At 44.1% G+C, this 18,423-nt stretch overlaps 1 long non-coding RNA gene across 3 annotated transcripts in view; it reads right to left on the reverse strand.

Annotated features, from left to right (window-relative positions):
- Window positions 1–2,410: 2,410 nt before the first annotated feature.
- The window catches only part of LOC106507017 (uncharacterized), a 446,650-nt gene continuing 430,637 nt past the window's right edge, over window positions 2,411–18,423 (reverse strand). The window contains exons 1-3 of one of the 3 annotated variants that reach the window (XR_014826109.1): window positions 17,607–17,719; window positions 15,321–15,417; window positions 2,566–2,704 (exon numbers count right to left, since the gene is read on the reverse strand). This is a non-coding gene — a long non-coding RNA (uncharacterized LOC106507017). Of the gene's footprint in view, window positions 2,705–15,320; window positions 15,418–17,606; window positions 17,720–18,423 lie in introns of those variants that run through there. The other 2 variants (XR_001302677.3, XR_014826110.1) reach the window with 2 other exon arrangements.

Consider the following 18,423-nt stretch of genomic DNA (forward strand, 5'->3'; position numbering starts at 1 on the left):
GAGAGTTCCACTTGCTCCAGATCCTTGAGAAACACTTAGTGCTATCAGTCCTTTTAATTTTACCCTTTTGGTCGGTCAGGGGTTACTAACCCCTCATATTAGTTTAATTTGCATTTTCTTTTTTTTTTTTTTTGTCTTTTTGTCTTTTTAGGGCTGCACCCGTGGCATATGGAAGTTCCCAGGCATGGGTTTAATTGGAGCTGTAGCCACTGGCCTAAGCCACTGCCACAGCAGTGCCAGATCCAAACCATGTATGCAAACTACACCATAGCTCATGGCAATGCCAGATCCTTAACCCACTGAGCAAAGCCAGGGATCAAACCTGCAACCTCACAATTCCCAGTCAGATTCACTCCCACTGCACCATGACAGGAAATCCTAATTTGAATTTTCTTAGTGCATAATAATGTTGAGTTTTCAGATACTTATTGGCCATTGTGACATTTCTTCTGTGTTCCATTCATATGTCTGTTTATGTATTTGCCAGTTTTTAATTGGTTTGTCTTTTCTATTGATGAACAGTTCTTTATATATTCCTAATATGAGCCCTTTTCAGGTATAGGTATTGTAAATATCTTCTCACAGTCTGTGACTTTTCTTTCACTCTCTTGTTGGTGTTTTTCAATAAAAAAACGTTTTTAATTTCAATGAGTTTTATTTCTCATTCTTTTTATTTATGGTCAGTGTTCTGTTGTATGTGTGGTTTTTTCTTTTTTTTAATTTTATGGCCCACACCCACAGCATATGGAATTTCCTGGGCCAGGGATTGAACCTGAGCCACTGCTGCAATCTACTCCACAGCTGCAGAAACTCTAGATCCTTTAACCCACTGTGCCACCAGACTGGAGACTGAAGCCATAGCTCTGCAGTGACCCAAGCCACTGCAGCTGAATTCTTAAACCACTGGTTAAGGACTTCTGGTTAGTGATTTTTTTATGCCCTGTTTAAGAATTCTTTACCTACCCTCAAAGTCATGAGGATATTCTCCTACGTTTTCTTCTGGAAGTTCTATTGTTTTCCCTTTTTCATTGAGGTCTATAATCTATCCCAAATTAACATTTGTCTATTTTTTGTAAAAAAAAAAAAAAAAAGATTCAAGGCTGATTTTTGTCCACATGGATAGCCAAATGACCAAGGAAAGAATATCTTTTTCTCTCTGAATGGCAACAGTGTCTTTGTGGTAAGTGAGATGATGAAATATCAGTTTCTGGACTGATGGTATTTTAAACCAATCAATCAAAAGTAAATACAGAGAATGTTAAAAACACTGGGCCAGGGAGATCCTGGCATGGCTCAGCTGTAATGAACCCTACTAGGATATATGAGGACCAGCGTTCACTCCCTGGTCTTGCTCAGTGAGTTAAGGATTCAACATTGCCGTGAGCTATGGTGTAGGTCACAGATGCAGCTCAGATCTGGCATTGCTGTCTCTGTGGCATAGGCCAGCGGCTATAGCTCCAATTGGATACCTAGCCTGGGAACTTCCATATGTTCTGCTGTGGCCCTAAAAAGACAAAAAAAAAAAAAAAAAAAAAAAAAACCAAAAAAACAAAAACAAAAACACTGGGCCAGAAGCTGAAAAGACAGAATTTCCATTTTGACTTTGACATGAATTTCCTATGTGACTTTGGCACAGTACTCCCTTTGTCTGAGCATCCATTCTTGATGAAAAATGTAGAAGGGCTACAACAAAATGTCTGTGTCACTCCCTGTACCCTGAACTACAATGGCTTAATGTATTCGAAGTTTTCCTCTAGATACTTCACTATTAGGGCTGATTTTATCTCAAAGTGGAGCTTCAAATGAGCCTAAAAATTAGCTACAAGTGATTTCTTTTCCTTCTTTTTGAAGGAAAGAAAGGAGAAAATAAACAGGGGTGTGGAGTGTTATTGGGACTTTGATGATATAGTATTAGTTTCATATTGCTTTTACAATTTTCTACAAACTTAGTGGCTTAAAACTATACCACTTTAGTATCTTACAATTCTTTCTAAGGATCAGAAGTTCAACTTGGGTCTCACTGGGGAAAATGGAAGACTTTTCAGGGCTTTGTTCCTTTCTTGAGTCTCCAAGTGAAAAACCATGCCCTTGTCTTTTCCAGCGTCTAGACATGGTCTACACCCCTTGACTTCTGGCCTCTTTCCTTTACCTTTAAAACCAGCAATGTCAGAGCTCTCTGCCCCTTCTTGCATCACCTCATCTTTCTCTATCTGACCTTAAATTTTTCTTTACTTAAAGGATGCCTGTGATTAGACTGAACTCACCCAGATAATCCCAGACGATCTCTCCAACTCAAGGTCCTTAATTTAATCATTTGTGTAAAATTAGGACGTGGACATCTTTGGGGGCCATTATTCTCCTTGTTATGCAACTGAATGAGTTGGTAGGCTGATTATTGGCCCAATGAACATTTTTTGAATTCAACTAATCTCCATTTTCCAAATCCCTCTAACCTCCCAGTGGCTAATAAATTAAGAATTTCTAAAGCAAGAAAAGATGCACAGGTGGAACTTTAGGAAAGGATAAGGGATGATTAGGAGTGGGGTCCAGAATCCTGGGTTCTGTTTGTAATGAGGCCACTCAGCTGTGTGACTTTAGGCAAGGCTCTTGGCTTCTCTGGCTGGAAGTTCCCCCATCTTTGCAACTGAAGATTCTGGAATACATTGTCTTACATTCCTCCAAGGACCAAGCACATAATAAAAATCTGTAAAACAATCAGGCACAAATTATAAAGGCATTAGTGATAGTATGACAACCATATGATCCAGCAATCCCATTCCCAAGGATGTATCCGGAGAAAACTGTGGTTAGAAAAGAAAGATGCATCCCTCTGTTCATAGCAGCACTATTTACAACAGCCAAGACATGGACACAACCTAGGTGTCCATTGACAGGAGAATGGATAAAGAAGATGTGATACATATGTACAACGGAATATAACTCAACCACAAAAAAAAGGATGAAATAATGCCTTTTGCAGCAACATGGATGGATCTAGAAATTATCATACTAAGTGAAGCAAATCAAAGACAAATATTTCATATCACTTACATGTGAAATCTAAAATATGATACAAATGAACTTATTTACAAAACAGTAACAGACTCACAGACCCAGAAAACAAACTAAAGGGGAGAGAGAAATTAGGAGTTTGGTAGGAGCAGATACAAGCTACTATATATAGGAGTTCCCTTGTGCTGCAGCAGGTTAAGGATCTGGTGTTGTCACTGCAGCAGCTTGGGAATTCCACATGCCAAAAAAAAAACCACTACTATTTATAAAACAGATAAATAATAAGGTCCTACTGTATAGCACAGGCAACTATATTCAATATCTTGTAACAAACTATAATGGAGAAGAATATGAAAAAGAATATATATACACATATATATAACTGAATTGCTTTGCTGTACATCAAAAACGAACACGACATTGTAAATAAGCTATGCTTCAATTAAAAACAAATAAAAATAAATAAATAAACTTTCCTGTCATTAACAAAAGGAGGGCACAGTGAGATCTTTGGCGAACTGGAGAGCAAACATCTCCCTCAAAAAGCATTCGAGTGCTATATTTGTTCTTGCCAAATCAAGTACTGCTCACAGCCAGGATCTGTATCCCTAGTGTTAGTGTTAGTTCTTGTAGCACTAACATCTGCTGGCCTTTGCAGAGATTCATCTTATATACATGCATGTTTGGGGGCTTTCTGTGTATGTGTGTTTCACTTTTTAAAGTTTTATTGAAGTATAGCTGATTTACAATGTTGCACTAATTTCTGCTGGACAAGAAGGTGGTCTGCACATCCATTCTCTTTCAGATTCTTTTCCCACAAAGATTGTCACTGAATCTTGGGTAGAGTTCTCTGTGCTATACAGCAGGTCCCTGATGGCCAATCATTCCGTGTACCACAGTGTGCATACGCCAATCCCAACCCCCCTGCCCACTTCTCCCCACCCGCCAAGCATGCATGTTTTTATTTTCCCACCTTTGGCAGCAGAAGAGGAGGTATGAAGCTGAAATGAAACACTGATATAATAAGATGGAGAAAAAAAAAAAAGAGCTGAAGAGAAAGAGCAGAACCTTTCTCCCCCTCGTCCCCAGCCTACAAATGTACAGATCGGAGGAAACAGGGTCCCAGCTGGGCTGGAATCAGCTTGGCCAAGGCTGGGAGGAGACCCAGAGCAACCCAGGCCTCCATTTCCAAAGGGTGTTATTTCACCCCTGCTTCCCAGATAATGTAACTGAGTCACTCAATTGAGCATAAAATAGAAATTTGGCTTCTTATCTGCCTCAGACCTGACTTTACTATTTTCTTTCTGCAAAATACATTTTTCACTATCTTATCTCCTAATAAACAATCCTAGCTCGGCAGCCTTGTGGCAATGGCACTGAATGCATTTAAGAGACATATTTTCCCCTTCTCACTCCCTGCTTAAAGCCTTCTGTTTAAAAGCCTACGTGGTTTTTTTTTTTCCCCTCCCTTTCGGAAAAAAATATATACCCCATTTGTATGCTGTCTTCCTTTAAAGAACATACATATTTTTCATGAGTCGTTTGGATGGAGCCCTACTTCTTTTCCCTTTTGCTCACTTGATCAGAATTAAAAGAAGGTATGTGTGTTTGATAGATTTTTGGACTGGATGGAGGAGGTCTGGGTGGCTTGAACCACGAAATTTTTGGAGCAGTCAGAACCCAACAGGTGCTCCAGGATTGTGTGGTGGGCAGGACACATATTGATGAGCAGCCGGCGATGAATGTTTGCTGCCTCTCTCCGATGCAGACTGCCACCATCAGAGGCACCAGACAGTGAAGCTTAAGCCACAGAGGAAAGAAGAGGAAAAAGGAATCCACATTTACTGGAGATTCCTCAGAACCACATTTTGAGAGACCAGCCACGTTAAGCAAAGAGGAGGAAACAGCCCCATTAGGACTGAGGAGGAGACCCGGGTTGAAAAGAGCTAATGCACATCCAGAAGGTGGGATTCAATGGCAGGGTCTCCAGACATCACTTTGGGAATTAAAATCACACACACACAGACTTTGTGGCCTAGTATTTGGAGTTTTTAGGCAATTGTTTCATTCCGAGTGCCAACTGCAGAAGCAAAGCGGCTAAAATGCATTCCTCACCTGCCCCTCACGCTGTTAATTCCAACTCCTACTATTCTATGCTGGAAAATTGAGAATGGATAAGCAATGAGGTCCTACTGTACGGCACCGGGAACTCTATCCAATCATTTGTGATAGAACATGATGGAAGATAATATGAGATAAAGAATGGAGATATATGCCTGACTGGCTCACTTTGCTGTACAGCAGAAATTGACACACCGTTATAAATCAACTATAATTTTAACAAAATTTAAAAGAAAATATAGGAAGTGATGGGGCATAGATTTTACTGTTTATAAAAACATTCATCTCCATTGCTTTTGCAGTTTATACACAGAGTCACCTTCAGCCTCTGCCCCACCTGATCCCTGCTAACCTCACCACCTTATCCACACCCTCCAACGAGCCACACCTTGTTTCCCTAGAGAGTCTTTGCATATGTTTCCAGGAGTACGTGGAACAGTCCCTTCCACCCATCCTTTATACGCAAGCACAAAGGCTGCCTCCCCAGAGAAGCTTCTGTGACCACCCTGCCTCAGGGAACCTCTTACTATTCCCTCTAGCCCTCACCCTTCTCCTTCTCAGGATTGTTACGAACGTGTACATTTCTGCTTGTGCATTTGCACGTTTCCTATCTGTCTCCCCCACCAGTCCGTCAGCTCCAGAGTGAGAAATGGTGTCATTTTGTTTTTAACATATTCCCCCCTGTGCTCAGTACACTGCCTGCCACCTAATGGGTGCTCTGCGTATATTTGTTGAACAGATGAATGAATCAATCAGCCCCAGCAACTCAGGGGGACAGGCATTTTCATCCTTGTTTTCTAATAAATAATGAAATCAGTAATAAGAGTTAACACTTCTTCTGTATTAACCGTGAGCCTGGTCAGATTCTAGGAACATCAATATGCACTGTAACTATTTAAGGCAGGCACTGTGCTTATTCCCATTTTACACATCAGGAAACTGAGGCACAGGGCGCCTACAGGCTGAAGCCAGAGAACAGGATTTCCGTTTAAAGGGCCTGCTCATTCCATTCAACCACAGGACCTCATATCTGAGACACCAATGGAGTGAAAGAAGGAACCAAGAAAAAAGAATAACAAAAACAAAAAAAAAAAAATCACCTTTAGTTCAGGTTACTATTTGCATTGGGAAATGATCTGATATGAGTTTACTATTACAGAATATATACGTGTGTGTGTGTGTGTATGACTGAGTACAGCAGAAATTGACACAATATTGTAAATCAACTATACCTTAATTTAAAAAAAAAAGGAGCTTGAGATCTCCTCCAACATTTGCCCATCTTAGGTCAAAGACACTGAGGCCAAAGGACAGGCCACAATTCCTACTCTGGTGTAGACCCTTGGCACAGTCCCCGGGAGAGGCTTTCAGAACAGCATCTCCTACCCACTTCCTTTGCTTTCCCAGGGGGTCTCATGCCTCGGGCTCAGCTGCCCTCTGCCCACGCCTAGGCCTTTGCCCGTCTGAGCACCCCATTTCTCATTCGCAGTCCGGAGAACAGGATGGGGTCAATAGGTCCTCCTGTTCCTGCAGGAAGCCAGAGAAGATTAATCTGTGGACAGAGAGATGATGCCCGGCAGTGGAGGAGATTTATGAGGGAGAAAAATCCAGGCCAAGGTCCCTGGTTTTTGTTTCCCTCTATCTGTCTTACGACTACCACAGAGCCCTGTGGTTGGAAGAAACATCTAGAGGTCATCTGATCTAGCCCCCTGCCTCCTTCAGGCAAAAAGGATGACCCTCGGATACTCACTGCACTTAGGCTCTTTACAGCTCTCTCTTCCTCACATAGTACAGCCTAGATCAGGTCCAAGCATTTTCACCGGCATCGAGATCCCTAATGATAGGGGCCGACACTGCCTGATCACCTCTTCAACCCCAACAGAAATGCCACTCTTTCTGGGGTTTTCCCCCCTTTTTTCCAGCCCCCCATCCATTTGCCCAGCTCTAACTCTGACGTGGAATGGATTGCCTCCTGCTCTTCAGCAACATGAATTTGATAATGCTCAGTGTAACTTGCCATCCCCTGTAGGCCTTCTCCACAATCATAGGTCTTCCTCACGTGAATTTATATTAATGGGGGTGTGTCCTTTATTTGCTAACTGTTTGTAATCTCATCACTTCTTGGTAACATAAGTTATGACATATTTCCAGTTCTTGTGCCCTAAATACATAAGACACTTGGGCACAGAGTGGTTGCTTCCTCCCTAGCCAGCCTCCATGCCTCCGCTTTGCCTTTGCACAATGCTGTTCCCTCCACCACAATAGCTCTTTTCCCTGTTCTCAGCCTGGTCAAGTCCCTATCCATCAAGGCAACAGAGAACTAGCACTGCAGTACTGTCACATGCCAGGTGCTAAGCTATGTTAGGCCTTGTATATATGATCTCAATTTATCTTTACCAAATTCCAGGATACAGTTTGTATTATGCCCAACCTATAGCTGATAACACCGAGGCCCAAAGATGTTAAATTCATTTAAATATTTAAATATTCATGCAATCAACTGTTATCTATTTTAGGAGTTTTAGTTGTGGTTTAGCAGATGTTGTCTCTGTGAGGATGCAAGATCAATCCCTGGCCTTGCTCAGTGGGTTAAGGGTCCAGCATTGCTGCGAGCTGTGGTGTAGGTTGCAGATGCAGCTCGGATCAGGGTTGCCATAGCTGCGGCATAGGCCACAGCTGCAGCTCCAAATCTACCTCTGGTCTGGGAACTTCCATATGCCATAGATGTGGCTGTAAAAAGAAAAAAAAATAATAAGTTGGATTTGTTTTATATCTAAGGTGTTCCAGGCACTCCACTGGGAGGTGAGGATAAGAAGACTGAATTGAAAAAATCTGGTCCTTACTTTCTCAAAATTTCTGCAACAGAATCTCCCATTAGCATCACATCAAAACAAGGTACCAGAGAGGCAATGAGGGTTAACAAGGAGAAGAACAGAATTTCTGTAGATGTCGCCCAGCAAAGGTGAGAGAAGAGGACCCTCTGGGAGTGAAACCTCCAGAAACTGGTATGACAAGTAGTATCCTTCATTGAGACAAGAAGCAGGGGTAAACTACTTACTTGAAATGACAAAACTCGTGTTCTTGGAGGCACTAGGATTCTATCCTGAGTCATGTGACCCCAAGTTCCTGCTGCTTCAAGTCTAGAACACCTCCTCCAGGCCAAACCTCTGTTCCCATAGAACCCTGGGTCAGAGGCAGACCCATGTGTTGTTTGTGATGCAAGGAAAGAGATGACCTCTTCTCAAGGGTGACAGGCACAAAACACAATACTCCAGTGTGTTAGTGGCAACACCCAAATAGCAGTGGCTTAATGGGGATGGGAGAGAGGGTCTTGGCAGCATCAGCTTTGCTCACAGAACCATCCAGGAACCTGGGCTCCTTTCGCCTAGTGCCTTGGCCATAACCTGGGACCATGGAGTCTTCGGATGGATTCTCTTCATCTGGTTGATGAGCAAGAAGAAAGTGTGGGGGAGGGGAGAAAGAAAGGGAAGGGGAGGAGATTCGATGGGAGGGGAGGGGAGAAGAGAAGAGGAAAACATGGAGAATCATACAAGGTTTTAAGAGTCTAGAAGCAGAGGACATGGTGATAGCCTGCATCCTATTGGCTACAGATCAATATCATGAACAAGGTTGGTTCCAAATGGTGGCGCCAGGACCAGACCTCATATCTCCAGAGCTGGTCCAGGTGCTGGCCACAACCAACGTGGTGCCAGAATGCTCCTCACATGCACCCTGAATACCTGCTTTATCATAGCACCACGCAGGTGAATCTGCCTCTGTTCTGACCTCTGTCATCTCAGGAAGGATGACTTGATTTTGCCAGATGCTCAAGGTTTAGAGCGAGGAGATGTACAATCCAGATGTGACATCCAGGCATCTCTGCTTCAAACTCATAGAGGCAGAGAATGTCATTATTCTAGACCAAGCTCTTCACTTCACCAGTGTGGAAACTCAGGTTTAGGCAGAATGAGGGACCAGCCCAAAGACATGCACCTGCAAAATGGCCATGCTGGGGAGTGGGGCCAGGCCATCAAGCTTGCTGTTGGCACTCACCTGTCAGGATTCTCATCACCTAGGATAAGTTTCTGAGAACAAACCAGTTCAAAAAAAGAGAAGATTTTAAGGACTCCAGGATGGTATTATTCGAGAGAAAAAAACCTTGAAGGAGCCCATGAAATAATTCTATGGTGTCTGACCTATTAGTTCAATGGCTCTCAATGCTTCTTCCATTTTTTCACTTGCAACATACTCAGAATGGGGCTCGATTCTGGAGAACGTTAAAATCATGGAAGATTATTCCATTCAAGAAAACAAATGGAATACATTGAGGGGGATTTTAGAGCAATAACCTTGAACCCACTCTATATTTTCAAGGGAAAAAAAGTCTGCATTTTTCCTCTTTAACCCTTTCTTCACTGTAACAAATTAGTTCTATCTCTCAGCCTGACTCAAGCTGCAAACTGGACTTGGCAAGGTGGGGAGCTGTGCCCAGGCTCAGCATCCTTGCTGTACGAGGCCACAGACTGCTCTTCCTCTGGAAGGTGTGTCCCCCCACAGAAAAGCCGGACCAGGAGGATCAGGCACCACTTGCAGGCTCCAGTCTAACTCTTCATCTCCCAGGCCTGCCTTGAACCTCAGATCTCACCAAGATAATGGAGATAGAAGCACAAGGCTGGCAGCCTGCCCCATATCTTCTATACATCAGGTAACATCCCTTAATGCTCTTATCAACAACCTGCACATCACAGACTCATTGGCTCCAGGTGCCCTGGCAGGGACCCAGCAGGGCTGCTGCATAAAACCCACTCCTGCCCCTGAGAATCTTTCCTGGCCCAGGGAAGCTCCTTAGAGAAGAGGTCCATAGAGCTGGAAGATGCCCCATGACTTCACTGCTTTACAGACATGCAGCCATGTGCTCTCGTGTGCTATGCCTGTGCTGGACAAAAAGCACACATGGCTCCAGTATTCATAGATCACCCAGTCCATTGGGGAAGGCAGCCCAGGGACATGCAGGGTATTCAAGGAAAGATGGGGAGCTAGGACACCATGGGAGCCCACACTGGGGCACCCTCCTTAATCCCGAAAAAGAAGGACCTTGGGAGTTCCCACTGTGGCTCAGCAGGTTAAGAACCTGACTAGTATCCATGAGGATGCAGGTTTGATCCCTGGCCTCATTCAGTGGGCTAAGGATCCAGCATTGCTGCAAGCTGTAGGTCACAGATGTGGCTCAGATCCTGCATTGCGGTGGCTGTGGTGTTGGCCAGAGGCTGCAACTCTGATTCAACCCCTAACTAGAGAATTTCCATATGCCATGGGTATAGCCCTAAAAGGAAAAAAAGAAAAAGAAAGAAAAGAAAAGGAAGGACCTTTTCTAGATGCAGGTCTTTGCCTTTATCAAGCTCCTTCTGAGAGCCCCGTATGGAAGTAAGCACTCCCTGATAAAGGAGATACAGATCACCTGACATCTCTTCCCATATTTTTCTAACAGTGCCCCCTTCTGCATTAGTCAGTGAGGGCTGCCATGACAGAATGGCATAGACTGGGGGTCTTAAACAGCAGACATGGATTTTCTCGCAGTTCTGGAAGCTGGAAGGTCAAGAAGAAGGTGTCGGCAGGTCTGGTGTGTCCTGAGGCTTGTAGACAGCTGTCTTCTTACTGTGTCCTCATGTGGCCTCTTCTCTGTGTGTGAACATCCCTAGGGGTCTCCTCCTCTTCTTATAAAGACACCATTCACATTGGATCAGGGTCCCACCTACTGGCCTCCTTTAAATGTAAGCACCTCCTTAAAGGCACCACCTCCAAAGGCAGACACATTGGAGGTTAGGGCTCCAACGTAGGAATTTGCAGCAGACACAGTTAAGTCTACAGCACTTTCCACACATACAATATGTTACATTTTGAAGTTTACAAGATATTTTAACCTCTCCAAAGGGTATGAGCTGCGGGGCCAGGCAAACCTAGGTGTGACTTCTGGAGCTGCCACTTACCTGCTTCTTGACTTTGGACAAGTGACTTTAGGGATCCTTGGTTTTAATTGCCAGTACATTAAGACAGAAAATGTGGGTATTACAGTTTTCATGGTAGGATTAGGAAATGAGTTATTAACTACAGAATAAAATTACTTAATGAATGGTATAGATGCCACTGATAGTATTTATTGAGGACAAGAATGGTAGTTGTTTTGTTTCTTTTTTGTTTTTGTGTGTGTGTGTGTGTCTGTTTGCCATTTCTTGGGCCGCTCCTGCCGCATATGGAGGTTCCCAGGCTAGGGGTCTAATTGGAGCTGTAGCTGCTGGCCTACCCCAGAGCCACAACAATGCCAGATCCAAGCCATGTCTGCAACCTACACCACAGCTCACGGCAACGCCGGATCATTAACCCACTGAGCAAGGGCAGGGACCAAACCCGCAACCTCATGGTTCCTAGTCAGATTCGTTAACCACTTCACCACAACGGGAACTCCAAGAATGGTAGTTTAGAATAAGACTAGTCTACATTCAGATCCAGATAATAACAGCCAGCATTTAAGGAAGCACAAATATGCCAGGCACGAATGTAAGTGGGTCCACTCATTTAATTCTTTGTTTTGTTTGTTTTTTTTGTTTGTTTTGGTTTTTTACTTTTTTGGGGGGGTTGTTGATTGTTTTTGTTTTTTTGTTTGCTTTTTAGGGTCATGCCTGCAGCATACGGAAGTTTCCAGGCTAGGGGTCAAATCAGAGCTGTATTTGAGGCCTACACCACAGCCACAGCAACACCGGATCCCAGTCCCATCTGCAACCTACACCACAACTCATGACAACACTGGATCCTTAATCCATTGAGCTAGAGCAGGGATTGAGCCCATATCTTCATGGATACTAGTCAGGTTCGTAACCCGCTGAACCACACGGGAACTCCACTCATTTAATACTTAAAACAACCCTAGGTACTGGGAACTGTTACTATCTTCATTTTATAAATGGAAAACATGAACCACAGGTTGACCTCAAGGTCATTCACAACAAATAAATGGAGGACCCTGAATCTGAACCCAAGCACCCCGGCTCCAGAGCCACACAGTCAGTCTCATTACAACTAACGTCCTAAGCACTTTAGACAATGTACTCAACTTCCCTGAACAAAAGAAGTACTATCATGGCCTATGATTGGTACAAAACATTAACTCCTAGATGATGAAATGCTCAAGAAACGCTATTTCCCCTTTTGCTTGAATTTCACAGTTTTATTGGATTTTTATTAGAGAAATAATATTGACAATATTTATTTCAGACAAGGCAGCCAATATAAAAAAATGTGACTTGGAGTTCCCTTTGGCTCAAAGGTTAGCTAACCCAACTAGTATCCATGAGGATGCAGGTTCAATCCCTGCCTTGTTCAGTGGATTAAGGATCTGACGTTGCCGTGAGATGTGATGTAGGTTACAGATATGACATGGCTTGGATCCTGCATTGCTGTGGCTGTGGTGTAGGCTGGCAGCTGTAGCTCCAATATGACCCCTAGCCTGGAAACCTTCTATGCCACGGGTGCAGCCCTAAAAAGGAAAAAAAAAAAAAAATGACTCATTTACAAATGAGCTGACAAAATCCCCATTCCCCTCCCCACCCCGGTAGAGACATAGCTTGAGTCCATCCTTTAAAGCATAGAATGTTGATTAAAATACTTTTATAAAGTAGAAAAAATAAAGCTAATATTAAAAAATCTTCTTTTATTAATCCCCAAAGGGAGGATTTTATTAATTCCTTTAGAATCCAATAAAAGTGTATTTTTAATCAACTTTGTTTTCCAACTCCTGCCCAAGTGTTAAATCATAGCAAAATGGCTCATATTTCTTGAGATGCTTTCAGGACTTGGTCAGGAGTGTTGGGAACAGAGATGGACCTGGACCTCTTAGACAATCTAGATGGATAAGACAAACATATGAAATATTAAGGACTATTACCATGATATGAAAAAAGAGGTACACATGAGGGTGATTTTTATCTATTTTATTCCCACACAAACAGGAACCATTTGGACAAGAACAGCACCTGGCACTTAGTAGGCCCTCAATAAACACTTCTCGAATAAGTAGGTAAGAGAGCAATTGTGGACTGTCTTATAGACATGGAACAAAATTTGGCTTTAATGCAAAATACAAAAGATCTAAGTGTTCTAAGCAAGAGAATAACATGGGCTGACTTGCTTTTGTGTTGGTTTTTTGGATAAATCACCTCAGTTTACTGTGAGGACACAGGATACAGGTGCAGGGAGGGAAGGAAACATGATGCCAATTAGGAGGCCTTTATATAGTAGGGACAAGGATGGCCTGGACCGGAGGTAGCAGTGGAGATGGGAGGAAGAGGATGGACCCAGGATGTAGCTGGGACCTAGAATTCATGGGACATTCTCATGGATTCGTTGGTAGAGACAATGGAAAGAAAGGAGTCAGAAGGACCTCTTGGCAGTTTGCTTGAGCATCTGAGTGGATGGTTATGGCACTTACTGAGATGGCTGTGATACAAGGCGGACTGGGATCAGGGTTCAGGGAGGGCAGAAGCCAAGTATTCTGTTTTGGACACAAGAAGGGTAAGATGTCAACTAGACATACAAAGAGGGATATGAGACAGTGGGTGGATGGGTGAGTCAGGAGTGAAGAAAGATGCTAGGTTGTTAGCTTACTGAGAAGTGGAGGTGGCCAAGTGGGGGGCAGGGTGACCGGAAGCCTTTGAATTGAGGGTAAGGCTGGCTTTTGTACCACAGCATAACCCTGCCTCAGCCAAACTAAAATCACCAGGTTCTCAGAAATAAACAAAACTGTGAACATAAATACACCAACACCAAGGACGCTGTGGACCAGTGCTGGGGTTTCTGGAAGAAAACCAGCGATAACCAAATGGACCCTGCTTCCCTCGCGGGGCTTCTCCGCAGCACCCTGCCCCTCTCCGCAGCCAGCAAGTTCTAGGTGAAAGTCACTGGTACCCGCATATAGTTAACGTCCACCCCCAAAACCACAGCTTTAATCAGATGCATGGCTTCATTGCTTGGGCTTAATGAGGTAAACTAGACCTCCGGTAATATTGCCTGTATAATTGACATGGTTCTCTGGGAAACATTACGCTTTATAATGAAAATACTGTATATAATTAGAATCTAATAGGAAGAAAATAGTAATTAGCCAGAATTAACTGAACAGACGCAATCAGGCAAATAAAGGTTATCCTCAGGAGAGGACCCTTCAGAGTTCAAATGCACGTCCTATAATTGTAGAGAAGCCCCAGTAATTAAGGGTAATTTTTTCCCTGCATCGTGGTAGAAGAGGTTTTTTTTTTTTCCCCTCTCATTTTTTTGCTGAGTGGTAAATGAGTCTGGCCAGGACCTAAAAGGGTTCTAGAAGGTCGTACACACAGATCCACAGGCAGAGGGGGAGGGCAAGAAAAAGGCAATAGACCCAAAGCCTAAAAGTCCAGGCGTGAATTCCAGGTCCAGCTCTGTCATTAACCAGCTGTGTGACCTTGAATGAATCACTCCCCCTCTCTGATGATAATGATAATAACAATGGCTACCATGTATTGCGTATCTGCTTGCTGTGAGCTGAGCTGGGCATTTCCCACACATCGTCAAATACAAACTTTGGTTTCCTAAACACTGGATAAACATCTTTTCTTTTCCATGGACCTTAAAGCATATATATATACTTTTTATTTTCATCAGCTTAAACCCGGCAATCGAAACATGGTAATGACAATAACAACAACACTCTCCAGGGTTGTCATGAGGATGAGTTAAGATTATGCCCCCCATGGAGCTTCCCTTATGGATCAATGGGTTAAGAACCCAATATAGTGGCTGTGAGGATGCAAGTTTGATCCCTGGCCTCACCCAGTGGCCTCACCCAGTGGGTTAAGGATCCAGTGTTGCCACAAGCTGCAGTGTGGGTCACTGCACTATGGCTCATATCTGGTGTTGCTGTGGCTGTGGTGTAGGTGGCAGCTGCAGCTCTGATTCAACACCTAGCCTGGGAACTTCCATACACCATAGGTATGGCTATAAAAAGAAAAAAGAAAGAAAGAAAGAAAACATTATGCCCCTTTTCCACCTTAAGAGAGATGGAAACCAGCCTTTTTGGATATTTGTTTCACACCAAGAATTTTACAAGAGATCCCAAGCCTGAACCCCCGTTACAGAACATCCCAATTAAAGACACTCACCACTGCCAGCGTTATTAGGGGGCAAACACATGCTTGAAGGCTGCAGCAGCAGACTTGCTCCTGGGAGGACATGGGGTCACTCTCTGGATTGCTTAACCTGCGGGAGGAAAAGGGTGGCGGTTTGCTGGAGGAGATTCAGCCTTGAGCAAAGCCCTAGAAGCTCCTGGGTAGGCTGCTGAGAAATAACTTCAGCCTCACATTCTCCAGAGCCTCCACGTGGAGACTCGGAAAGCCGACAAAGGGCCTCGTTCTCATCAGCAGTTGGGGGGTATGTTTGGCGCAGGGCAACGCATCCCAGCTCTTGGCCCTGTGCCACAGGACAGCCAGTTCTATGGGCAAATCCAAACATCGTTCATGAGCACAGACCCTTTGTCAGGCTCAGGGTGGGCACTGGAGTTACAGGGGCAGTCCTTTGTGCAGCCCAGGGAGCAGAGGTAAGAATGGGGAGAGGGAAGAGAGACACATCATGTGTCTCAAGAACATGAGTAGGAGGCTGTAAGGGCTGGGATAAGGGAAGGTGGAGCAGGTTGCTGAGTATCCCCTGGGAAGAATGGAAAGCTCTGGGAAGACTTGGGGACAAAGCAGCATTGGAGTAAGACCTGGTCAGGTGGAAATAAAAGAGAGGGACACTCTGGGAACAAGGACCAGCCTGGGCAACGGCACAGGCACAACAACAACAGATGGACACAACATATGTCAGGGGAAATCACTGGAAGCTCTGCTATGGCCAATCTATGGAGAAGCAGAGTTTGCTAGTCCTTTTCTGGAAGGAGAGCTGGGCACACTCTGGGTTCCACTCTCCCCTCCCCGCTTCCTCTCTCCCCACGAAGGAGTAAAGGGTTGGGTTTGCGAGACTGAGGGTGACCTGTTCTGTTGCCCAAAGGCCATACATGTGAAAGAACAAGCAAGAACTGTGTCTTCCAAGCATAAGTAAAGATCTCTTTCTTGGGGCTCCCTCCATCTGCGTCTGCCCAGGAGTGATGGGTGCTGCTCCTACAACAGGCCTGTATTTGCTGTGCCAGCTCATCCATTTGTTCCAGGGTGGGTGAGTTGCACAGTCCAGAATCAGGCAAGAAGTTCCAAATGCAGCTGAATCGTCAGTGAATCTGACATTGGTTTTATTTCCTACCTGATCTTCGTGTTTGTCTTTCATTGGGTTCAACCTGGAGGGGGAACAAGAGCCAGGGAGTGAGAGTCCTGGGCCTCCCATTGTGTGCTGCAGGATTGGTGCGTGGTTTGGTGCTTCTAGATCACAGGGCAGGTGGTGGGAGATGAGGCTGGGACGTTGGGCTAGTGCCTTAGGAAATGGAGCAGGTGAAACTCACACCATCACATAATTTCAGTGCCCTTTCCCACATATCAAATATCCAATCCATCTGAACTTAGAAATGCACCCTCCCTTTGGGAAACTGGGATCCAGTCTTAAGGTGCCTGCCTATCCATCTGTGTGTTGAGACTTGTGCTCAAATTACATCCATATCCTGGATCCTAACATCTCATAACCCTTCTCCCCACCTTCATCAATTCTATTATGATGCTAGAAATATCATTTGTAAGGGTAAAGAAAGGTTTGAGGGTGTTCGTAAGTGCCACTGGTGGAAGACTAAATGGACTGATGGCCATGGAACCTCAGTCTCTAGTTATCACCAAAGTGATAGATATGTAAAGCATGTATTTGTTAAATGCCTGCTGCATACAAGGCTTTATAAGAGAAGCCAGGGAATCTTGACAGAGAGGTTAAACATATTCCTTCCATTTGAAGAATTTACTGTATAGCAAGAGAGAGGAGATTTGTATAAGATAATTCTAATACAAAGTGAGAGGAAATAAAATGATTAGATTACAAGCTGAAAAGCTCTGTGACTACGCAAAGGAGAGTGAGAGAATTCTTTGGCAAGGTGATTTAGGATAAGTTTCCTGGAAGAGGTGGTCTTGAAGCTGAGGCTTAAACTCTAGGTGGGATTTGAAAATGTGGAGATGGAAGGCTTTCTTGATGGAAGAAGCATAACAGACAAGGTCATGAGGGTGACAGATTATGACACAAATGTGGGGAGAAACAGGAAATTATGAAGGCCACTAGCTCTAGGTAAAGACGCATTCTGAAAAAATAAATGTAAGCCAAATCTTGAAGGATTTTGATGTCAAACCCAGGTAGACTTTGCCCTGCGTTTTGAGAAGGTATTTGAGCAGGTGCACGACTCAAGCAGAGCAGTATCTTGATGCAACTGACTACAACAGCGCCCCCCAGAGGAAGGCTGATTCTCTTCCCTGGAGCAAGTTTCCTACCTGTGCTGAGTGATAGGCCAAGTGATAGGAAGTGACGTCACAGGTTTCTGAAGATCACCGCGTGCTTCCGTCCCCTTCATTTTCTCTGCCAGAAGTGGGACCCAAGGCAGAGCTGATGATCACAAGTGGAATCCTCCTGTCTGGACCTTCTATGCCTATTATTAAAGCCACTTAATGTCTAATTACTCAACCAGCAACAAGGCCTTTGGAGAGCTCCTTGCCTGATAGCAATCGGACTTGTCAGACATTTCCAAAAAGCACACAGCTCTCTTGGAGGTCTCAAAATAGCTATGTCAGTGGCCCTAATGGAATATAATTTCCTGTAAAGGAAAACTAATTTAATATTTTCAGGTATTATGTAACCAAGTGCCCGCAGGGCCAGGGAAGACAACTGCTAACGAGAAACAATCAGAGCCCAGTACCCCTATGGAACCAGAAAGCCTGCGGGTATATTTAATGCTGCCAAAGGGGGACCCCGGAGTGGCTGATGGTGGAGACAGGAGTGAGGTGGTGTCAGGTGAAAGCACTGTGGGCTAGACTGTCCATTGAGCCCCATCTGCTGCTTACTAGCTGTGAGGACTTAGGCAAGCTACCTACCGTCCCTGAAACATAATGAGGTTTCATCAGCAGCAAAATGAGAATAACATAATCCTAAGTCCTTTGGTCTTTGTGAGTTTAAAATAGAAAAATTTATGAGACATACATACACAGTGTCTGTCTGGCACTAAAACAAGACTCAATAAAGGGTTACTCTTGTATTAAAGCTGCTCCTATTATTGACCAGAGTTCTGTAAAACTAGCTTTCCTCTCATTCCTC

The sequence above is a fragment of the Sus scrofa genome, chromosome 1 (assembly GCF_054392235.1).
Source record: "Sus scrofa isolate SSC_HxYL_T2T_F1_AM1 chromosome 1, Sscrofa_HxYL_maternal_Yorkshire_Landrace_v2.0, whole genome shotgun sequence".
Lineage (NCBI taxonomy): Eukaryota > Metazoa > Chordata > Mammalia > Artiodactyla > Suidae > Sus > Sus scrofa.